The sequence below is a fragment of the Harmonia axyridis genome, chromosome 5 (assembly GCF_914767665.1).
Source record: "Harmonia axyridis chromosome 5, icHarAxyr1.1, whole genome shotgun sequence".
NCBI classification, from domain to species: Eukaryota; Metazoa; Arthropoda; class Insecta; order Coleoptera; family Coccinellidae; genus Harmonia; species Harmonia axyridis.
Window position 1 is genome coordinate 29,754,484 of NC_059505.1, and position 10,967 is coordinate 29,765,450.

Sequence of the window (10,967 nt, forward strand, 5' to 3'; positions counted from 1 at the left end):
GGTCTGTCATTATATTCCATTCATTTGAGTAAAAATTCGATATGAACTGAATTGTAATTTATTGTGAATGTTTGCAGTGTCTAAAACCAGTATTTCCTTTTTAAACGGCACCAGGCAGATGCGGGAATTCGAAAAATTTCAAAGAGCGCCACCTTACAGCACTCTGGTGAAGCACACCACCAAAGCAACAGGTGGGTCTCTCAAAAAGTCTGAAACAAAATCGAATCCGTAAACACACCAGGTATTCTATGCATCTTAGCTGTGTCGTACATCGTCGAGTTCCCGAGGATCTGCAACTAAAAAGTCTAAAATCATTACTTGACACTTGTCAATTGTCATGAATAGACACAGTGACAATACATTTGCCTCTATTTGGGTATATTCGAAGTTTTCAAGTGAAAAAGTGTTGAAGAGCAATTTTTATTGCTTAATTCATACAAATATATTGGTTAATGAGGAAGAACAAATTTTACCCAAATTCCTAAATTATCTGAAAAAGTGAGCAGAATTTGGCAGATTGTTTCTAACGAAACTAATCATGGATATTTTTAAGTCATTACTTTCAAAACCAACAGAGAATAATGATGTGGCCTATTGTTAAAGAATATGAGCAGGTATTCATACAAATATGGCGATAGAGAGCTTGAATAAATATCTGAAATCTAATAAAATAGAAGGAAAAGAAAATAAGGTATTATACATAATTCTATTCTTGCAATTGACCATATTCACCGTCGCCATATTGTTATGCGACAATACCAACTACCCAGTGTTCCCAACGGAGAAATATTGAGTTTACTACAAAAATACCGCTAATATCAAAAATACTATCAGCCATAAAGACTATTCTTCCACTGACTATTTCCAAAAATGGAGCGAAGCATTCATTTATACACTCGGCCACAATTAATTTGTTCAGAAAACCACCTTTCACTAATCTTTTTATTTCCAAAAGGTGAAATTTTTGCACAATGTTGTCCCAAACAAGCCTATCTGGCGTAGCAGCCAGAAAAGGTACACATAAACTTCACTTATAAACTTTATATTGTGAAATTTTTCTAGTAAACTCAATATTTCTTCGTTGGGAACACTGGGTAGTTGGTATTGTCGCATAAAAATATGGCGACGGTGAATATGGTCAATTATCAATTTACGAGTATTCATTGTTTTAGAGTTGAAAAGCTATCAGATTTGTTGGAAGAAATAGTTGATGAGAAGATGTGGATGAAAATTTATGAGAAATGAAAGACCTAACTCCAACAGCTATCAACAAAAAATTTCTGTAGAATCTCAAAAAAGCAGAAACAATGAAAGCCTTAATAGAGGAGGTCTGAATATGATGATAAATATTATAATACACAATTTATATCATCATGTGATCCAGATTGTGGTTTAGGATATTGTAGTCATTGTTAAATATGCTTGCACAAATATAAATGTGAGTGTTCCACTAATAGCATCAAAGTTAGGTATATTGTGCAAGCATTTGCATGCTGTTACTATGTTCGGACAAAGAATAAATTCTGTTTAAGATGACGACAACAATTTAGAAATTATTGAGCCATCAACAAGTTAACTATAATGAAGATGTGGGACATTTTATAGATGAAACCATTTCTAGTTCACAAAATTTCACATCTATAAGCAATGACACAGAAAATGTAAATTAAAGCAAGCTCAATTCAAGTTTTTGTATAATTCATTATTTCAACTGTTTTAGGATTTGCTGAAATGTGTAAAACAATTGAAGACTCTCAATGCAGAAGGAAAGAGGAGATTATTTGCAACTATCAATGGAAAATTTTCCAAACATAGGGTCAATGCCAAGAAGAACTAACATCTAAGAAGTGAAAATTGAGAAGTAAATCTATTTCCCAAGAAAAAAAATGAATAGTATGCATCTTCTATGAAAATGAATTTTCTTTTGGATATTTGGGTCATAAATACAGAGTATTCACTAATACACAGATAATGGTTTTAATCGTTTATTCTCAAAACACTCTCGTAAGTCTCACTTTTTCTCTAAGCAAGTTCTAGAAGGCTGAACGAAAGGGGGCCCTAACCCAGAAAGGAGCTCGACCCAGTTCAGCTGTCTGAACGCAAGGGAGCCCAACCCAGATGGGGGCTCAACCCAGTTCAGCTGTCTGAACGCAAGGGAGTTCAACTCAGAAGGGGGCTCAACCCAGTTCAGCTGTCTGAACAGAAGACGTGACAGAAGGACTAAAACATTCAGGTTATGTCACTGACGTTTGCTCTCGATCATCGAAGATCTATATTTGTTTTCTCTCTCGATGGCCCTCGATGGCCGCGCCACGTGCAGACTCGCAGCGCCACCTACGACGTTGAAGTAAAACTTCAAGTGTATGGTTGGTTGTCTCTCTCGAAATTTGTTCGGATGAAGTAATATTCTAACACTCCCTCCCTTCATCGAACTACAAGCAGCATTCTCCACTCTAAGTCTAATCTATAAACAGAACTCAATTAGTTTATACTCTAGTCTCTAGAAATACTCTGAAAACAAAAATTCAATGAGTTAGTATTCCAAGATTATTAAATCATTAGTTTTTGAGTTAATCTCTCATGACCGTCTGATGGTATCTCTGACACATTCTCTTTCGTTGGAGTCCACCTCACTGTGGTTCTCTTATACTCAACACATTGTTTGAAATCACCATGTGTTTTAACCATATGTCTTCTAAGTCCTCTAAATGATCATCAAATACTTTTAGTTTGTGACTACCATCTTTCTTGGTGCATTCTCCAGCGGATTTGTTATCACACCAGACTGTTATAGGAAACATCAGTTTTCCTACCACAAATCTAAGTGCCTTATCAAGAGATATTAATTCTTGACAAGCATCACTCATAGCTAGATATTCGGCTTGACAAGTGGACGATGTGACATAAGTTTGTTTATGGCTTCTCCAAGCTATTACATCTCCAAATAATCTAATAACATACCTTTCAGTTGAAGAAAAGTCGGTATGGTCTGTAAATGTTGCATCGGTAAATGCCTCTAAGTATTAAGTTTGAGCGGTGAATTTAAGACTTGAATTCACAGTACCTTTCAAATACCTGAAGATTCTCTTTACACCTTTCCAATCAGCTTCGATCGGCTTCATTTTTTTTCTCGTTAAACAGTTAACAGCAAACGTAGTGTCTACCATTTGATGGATACATTAAGCTACCAATCGCTTCTCTATAAGGAACTCTTTTCATCTCTATAAGGAACTCTTCTCATCTCTATACGGAACTCTTTTCATCTCTAGTTCATTTGAGTCATCTTGTGGATTCTCCAATTGATTTCTCTTAATCCTGTTTTCTACCTGTCTGGTTACCATAGGAGTATTTTGAGCATTGCAGTCATTCATATTCAATCTATCTAATATATTCATGGTATAATTTGATTGATTGATTTATATACCTCTCTTCTCGGTTTCTCTTTATATCATTTCTCCTCCAAGTATATATAAACAAGGTCCATGTATATCATTCTCTGAACCAAGATTCTGGATCTCTTCAGTGAATCTCTTATTACATCTCTTTGGACTTATCTTCAGTCCATATAGGGCTTTCCGGAGTTTATATACATAAGATCATTTGATCTCATTGTCAATGTCTACTCCATAAAGAATCTCCATATAGATCTCCTCTATAGTGCCATTTAAAAAGGCAGGTTTTTACTTCTGATTGACAAGCATGTAAATCATACTTATTGATTATTGCAAATGTAGTTCTAATTACTGGAGGTCTAATGTCATAGATATTTTTGACCTTAAAGCCTCGTATGACTAATCTTACTTTGTATTGTATAAGACCATTTGCCTTTAATTTTCTCTCGAATACCATTTCGAGTCTATAATGTTTGCCCGTTTTCCAGATATTTGAAGATCCCTTTTATCTACCAAAATCCAAACCTTATTTTGTATCATGGAATCAATTTCTTCTTTTATAGCTTTCTTCCATAAGTGGCCTTCTCTAGAATTTATAGCTTCCTCGAATTTTATCGGTTCTCTATTTAATGAAGAAATAAGCCTCATATCTTCTTCTCTATCGGTTTTCTCATATTTACCTAAAATAATAATATTAATAGTTGATCTTTATTGATAACTAGTTATCCAAAGGCAATCGACCGAGGTCGTTCAGCCCACTTTCTAAAATACTATTCTCTGAGTAATTAAAAAACCTTGCATAGCTTACGTCCTCTACAGTTTTCTCTAAGTGTAGCAGGGTATTGGCCTTTTGATTGGCAGTTCCCTTATTTTGGCTCTTTCGAGTTTTTCATCCAATCCCAGTCAATTATATTTTCCTGGGTCTCTAATTTTTCTCTAGTGTCATCAAGTTGTTTATTTCTATAAACATCTTCGTAGGCAAGTTTCTTGTTAAATCTCACATGTTGAGATTCAAAGGACTTTTTCCGAGCTTGAATGCTACGTCAAGTATCCACGGTATAACCCACTGGGACATCTTTCAGGGCACATTCTCCAAATTTCAAGCTAGGTTTTGGAATCTTAATGTATGCGAACATCACAATACATAATAATACTTACAAATACATCCAATACATCCACATCTCTCAATTTGATCAAAGTGGCATTTTGCATTTGGTGCAAACTTTGTCAATGGTGTTTGATATCTGATAGACTTGTGTGTTCTGTTGTACACATCTATGAATGCATCAACATCAATCTCCCACATACTCTTAGGTAGTCTGGGATCAAACATGTATGTACAAACCTTCTTTTGGATCGTTGAGTCAATCCTCTCCGCTCTCTCGTTCTCTATATTTTCTCTACTCAGTACTTCTGGGAATTTCCTTTCGGTAAATCTGTACCTTGATCTGATCTGATATAATATACCTTCTCATTTTTCTCCAACAAGTTTTTTTTTGTTGATATTAAGAATTTCTTTAATGCTTCAGCCAACTCATCTTCTGTTTTAATGGATATGCTTTAGCAAGTCTCCAATAGTCTTCTATGTAGACATTAATGAATCTTTACTGACCTGGATGAGATGGTGGTTTAATAAATCCCATCGTGTCAGTGTGTGTCAACTGGTTGTTTCTCAGCTCTCATTCTGTCTCTTCAAAGTGTAATTTCTCCATTGTCGATATGATACATACTTCACGTTCTAAGTTTTGGATTGATTCCAAGTTATCGATCTAAATTACCTCTCTACTGATATGACTGCAATCCCAATTTTTCTTGTTGCTCAGATTGTGTTTCATGTGTTTTGTCAGTTAAAACTTGTAGAACTTTCTCTTTAGTTGAAACGATGAGATTATATTACTTCTCCCTCCCAATCGCAGATTCTGGTTCTCCCTCCGAACCTAATAACTCGTTATTGGAATGTGTCTGCGATTGCAAGCTCATCTCATCTTCTTCGCTTATCGTTGCTCGACTCTCTAAAACAATCTCATGATTAATCTTATTGTAAATACTTAGGATTTGTAATTGTCCTCTGAAACAATTTCATTATTAACCTCATTATAAACTCTTAGGACCTGTTCTCTAAAACAAATTCATTATTAATCTTATTGTAAACTCTTAGGATTTGTTCTCTAAAACAAATTCATTATTAATCTTATTGTAAACTCTTAGGATTTGTTCTCTAAAACAAATTCATTATTAATCTTATTGTAAACTCTTAGGACTTGGACATCTAAGTAAATATTGAACCCAGAGTCTGCGAGTTTACGTAAGGGAAGTAAATTTTCAGAAATCTCTTTCTCTGCAAATACGTTTTGCAATTTCTTAGTATTCTCATTTCTAGAATCTAAATATAAGATTAACTCACCCTTACTATCGATTACAATGACTGCTATCTCGTTTTATTCGCTCTCTATACTCATATTTTGACATCTCTCAAAGTTTCTCAAGTCAGACAATCATTTACGATATGGTCTGTTGCTACAGAATCTGCAAAGAAGTTAATGATTGGATCAAGTTTACCTGTTTTAGTTTCTCTATGCTTTATACTTCCAACCCTTCTTGCCTTGGAGCGACCCTCTTTGTTGAATCTCTTACTCTCTCTCATTCTCCTCTGGTCTACGTGGCTCCGTCTCTTAGTGTTGAAACTTGGCGTGTTCAACCTAACTCTACTCGATCCTCTAAATTTAACGGGCCTAGTCTCGTTCGTGCCACCATTGTTAATGCAATCCTCTAACTTGATTGTCCTACAACCGAAGCAGAATCACTTACTTACTCTGTTGCCTCAAATTGCAATCAGTTGACCAGTGTCTTTCTTTGTTACAACGGAAGCATTTTAATTTATGTACCCGTTGAACTTTTGGAATCTCCTTTTCAATTTCAGACCTCTTCTCAACCTCCAATCTCTCTGGTCTCTCTCTCTCTCTCTCTGATGAAGTTCTTGATCTTGTCTAAATTACCTTCTTGGTTTAGGATCTGTCTCCTGGTCAGATCTGCATCTCGTAACTTGGATATGACTGGTAGTACAGCCTGATAAAGTGCAGATCTTATCTTTTGAGCAGTTAGCTCAATCACACCTCACATGCTCTTACCTGAAGTATGTGTCGCATTTGACTTGCACTTCCTGAAGAACCTCAAACCTCTACTTACTTCAACAGGGTCTCGGATATTCAAAATTTTTCTTTCAATAGTTCTTCTCAATTCTGTTTATGATAATGTCTCATACTTAATTACTTCTCTTGGATTTGTTGGCCTCCGAAAAAGTTTGGTTACTCGTACTTGGCTCTATGACGTCCAACAAATCATTTGTCAAAAAGCTCTGATCATAGACTGTCCATCCAGATCTTAAATTTGAATTCTGTTCTGTAACATGGATTAATTTTAAATACCTGGGTTTTCTAAGCTCTAGAATTTAACCCCAGAAATTATTCTCTTAACTATAATCACCTCTGTAAAATGAATTAATTTTTGAATACCTGGGTTTTCTCAAATTCTAAAATTTAACCTCAAAAATATTCTCATATCTCTAATGACCTCTGTAACATGGATTAATTTATATATATATACCTGGGTTTTCTCATACTCTAAAATTCTCTTCTCTATTCTCTCTATTGTACTCTCTCCATTGTCGACAATTTCTCCTCTCTCAGATCTCTAATTTCTCAAAAGGGGGTTTTATGTAATGACTCTAAAATTTCTCTAGCATCTCTCATCTACGTATCACTCGTTGATACTTTTCTAGTCAGCTAAGATCAAGGAAATGGGCAATTATTAATTGCATGAAAAACTTACATTGGTTTTGACAATTCTCTCTTTCCTCGTAATGCATGAAACCTATATCTTCTGCACTTACGGAAATGGTGGAATCGCTATGATAATCCACCAACGGTTTTCCTTGATTTCCTTTGGCTGCTATCTATTTCAGGATTTATGAAACAAAATATTTATATTATGTATTTTAAGATTTTTGTGCATTATATGCTCTCTTAGTACATTTACTACCAGGTATAAGATATAAAATTTCGTTTCGTGCTTCTGAATTGCCTCAGATGCACAGCAATCTGATACAATTCGAAACATGGCTATTAAAGTTTTCGAGCATCACCACCACGTATATATACACCTTACTACAAAGCGGTATCACGCACTGCAATGAAAACCTGTTGAGTTAGGTATGGCCATTTGTACATTATACGGGATGAATACTTGAATCCTATAATATCCCTAGCTTACAAACGAACAACACAGCACAGCAAGCATTGTACGAAAGAAGCCCTGAAATATTGATTATCACTAATCTTACCATACTGCAGTTTTTGTAGTTTAGTGAAATAAATAATTCCCTTAATTTTTCATCAATATATATACTCTCAAAATATCTCAATCTCTGGATTATGTTTATGGAATGTGAAACATCTAATTTAACATGCTCCAAGCAATGTATGTAGAATCTTCAAATCTACATGTTCCAATTCTCTAGTTGTGTTATGTAAATTTTCTAAAATTATTCAATCTAAAACAGAAAGTATGTTAGCAAAGTCTCTGAAATTTTCTCATCGATACCTCTCAAATGATGTATGTACATCTCTCAAATTATGACTCTGAAAAACTCTAAATTCACATAATATAATTTTCTCAAATGATGAATGTGAAATCTCTGAATTCACTAACATCTAAGTCAATTTGATACACTGAGTATGCAGAATCTCTACATCTGCATAATCTAAATCTATAAGACATGTGTATAGTAAAATATCTCATTTCTCTTAACATCAACGTTCAATAACCGTTAAGAATCAGATTTGCAAGGTCTCTACACTTGAAATCAACTTCCTAGGTTGTGAACATGATTTAACTCTATTAAAACCTGTGTATAGTCAAATATCTCATTTCTCTAAACATCAACGTTCAATAACCGTTAAGAATCAGATTTGCAAGGTCTCTACACTTGAAATCAACTTCCTAGGTTGTGAACATGATTTAACTCTAATAGATAGGTAAACACATTATTTCCAAATACAATATATACTGTATAACAGGAATTCTCTATTTCAGCAATGAATATGAAATAAATCATTTCCATTCACTGAACTAAATAAAATATCTCCTCTAACCTCGTTAATTAAGTTGAAATTACAACTTACCTCAATATTTTTCTCTTGTGAGATTTTCAGAATAATTGTTTACCTCGTCGCGCAGTTTGAAGCTTGCTGGTTCCATAACCTTTTGGATATTTGGGTCATAAATACAGAGTATTCACTAATACACAGATAATGGTTTTAATCGTTTATTCTCAAAACACTCTCGTAAGTCTCACTTTTTCTCTAAGCAAGTTCTAGAAGGCTGAACGAAAGGGGGCCCTAACCCAGAAAGGAGCTCGACCCAGTTCAGCTGTCTGAACGCAAGGGAGCCCAACCCAGATGGGGGCTCAACCCAGTTCAGCTGTCTGAACGCAAGGGAGTTCAACTCAGAAGGGGGCTCAACCCAGTTCAGCTGTCTGAACAGAAGACGTGACAGAAGGACTAAAACATTCAGGTTATGTCACTGACGTTTGCTCTCGATCATCGAAGATCTATATTTGTTTTCTCTCTCGATGGCCCTCGATGGCCGCGCCACGTGCAGACTCGCAGCGCCACCTACGACGTTGAAGTAAAACTTCAAGTGTATGGTTGGTTGTCTCTCTCGAAATTTGTTCGGATGAAGTAATATTCTAACATTTTCTCTAAATTCATATTCTTTTTTCATTTTTAGCAGAGACTACCAGAACTTCATAGCAAATAATTTAGAACATTGAAATGAGATTGACAAAAAAATCGAGGTAATAAAGTCTAACTGAACCAGCATGTTACACATATAAGAGACGTACAATGTTCAAATGTGGATAGAAGAACCAGTCAATATCAAAATAAAATATGACATACATCCTTTACATAAATTAATGAAATTAATTATAATTAATATATTATATAATAATATAATATAATTATATATAATTTTGAACAACTGTAAGTTTTCTTACAATAAACTACTTCCTGTATTGATTATACAATTTCATTTCCCATAATTATATAATAATAATAATAATAATAAAGGTCTTTATTCCTTCAGTTACAGTTTACAAATATCATATCACAGAAAAAAAAACAAGCTAGGAAAAGGCGAGATTCAGTTCACTCAAGAAGTGCCCTGTTCAATCCAACCTTTGATCCACAGCATTGCCGATGCAAAATCCACCCAAAACAACAACAAAAAACCAACTATCAAAAAAAAAAACAAATGAAATCTCATTTGTAGATATGCAAATTAAAGAAAAAAAATATATACATATATATCTTTTCATAAATCTACCATATAAAAAAAAAAATCATATCTACCCTGTCAAAACCCCCATCTGTTCATCATATAACAAGTTGAATAGTGAAATTCTGAAAAGGCGTTTATTAGTAATAGCTCTGACATCCATTGGTAGGCCGTTAACACATTGCGCTATGTTATATGAAAATGATCGTTTGAATGATTCACTGAAATAAATAGGTGGCGTCAAGGTGCCCCTGAAACGAATGTTCAAATTGTGGACGTCCGAACGATATGTAATTTTATTGTATAGGTACGGAGGGGTCTTAGTGTTGATAATTTTCATGAACAAAGCAATAGAGTGCAAAAGTCTTCTATTCTTCATGTTAAGCCAGTTGACGATGCGAAGTGTGTAACTGATTCTTTCATATTTCTTTATACCAAATATCAGACGTAGGCATGAATTTTGCAATTTTTGTATTCTTTGTTTATCGTAGGCATTCAAACAAGGATTGTAGACAGCATCAGCATAATTTAAATGTGATAGAACGAATGAATCGCACAGTAGTTTTCTAAGTTCAACGTTTAAAAATTCACGGTTTTGATAGATCAATCTCAACATACCGTATGCTCTTTGTAAGCAGGCAGTAACATGATCAGTGAATCTCAAATCCTGATCAATCCACACACCAAGGTTTTTAACCTTCTTAGAGAATTTTATATGTTCGTTCCCTATTGTCACCATCACGTTACAAGCCTCGAACCTCAATCTGTCAATTTTTCTTCCGAAAACCATAGCAAGAGTTTTCCTAGCGTTGAGCTGCAAACAATGTTTTCTAGATATATCGAGTATTGTGTTCAAATCATAGTTTAATGCAGCAACAGCCTGATTGACTTCATCAGGGTGAAACGATATATAAAACTGTCCATCATCAGCGTAATAGTGTGCCGAGCAAGAAATGATAAATCTAATGAATTGGGAGACATAAATGATGAATAAAATCGGTCCCAAAATTGAGCCCTGTGGAACACCCCTAAAAATATTCAAAAAATTGGATAGTTTGTTGTTATGAAAAACTGCCTGAAGGCGGCTGGCGAGGAAAGAGTGGAGGAACAACACTGCATTTTCGGAGAGACCAATGTGAAATGATATAGCCTCGAACATTTGGTAATTGAGACTATCGAAAGCCTTAGAATAGTCCAGTAAAGTAAGGATAGTTAATTTGCCCTGATCTGAGGCTCTGA

At 34.8% G+C, this 10,967-nt stretch overlaps 1 long non-coding RNA gene across 4 annotated transcripts; it reads left to right on the forward strand.

Annotated features, from left to right (window-relative positions):
- The first annotated feature begins 338 nt into the window (after positions 1–338).
- Positions 339–9,469, forward strand: LOC123681033. Of its 4 annotated transcripts, XR_006747591.1 has the most exons (6): positions 339–498; positions 554–691; positions 1,173–1,438; positions 1,533–1,661; positions 1,721–1,893; positions 9,180–9,469. It is a non-coding gene; the product is annotated as an uncharacterized LOC123681033 (long non-coding RNA). The 4 variants fall into 4 exon arrangements; XR_006747588.1 differs by having other exon boundaries at positions 368–691; XR_006747590.1 differs by having other exon boundaries at positions 369–691; positions 1,721–1,861.
- The last annotated feature ends 1,498 nt before the right edge of the window (positions 9,470–10,967 follow it).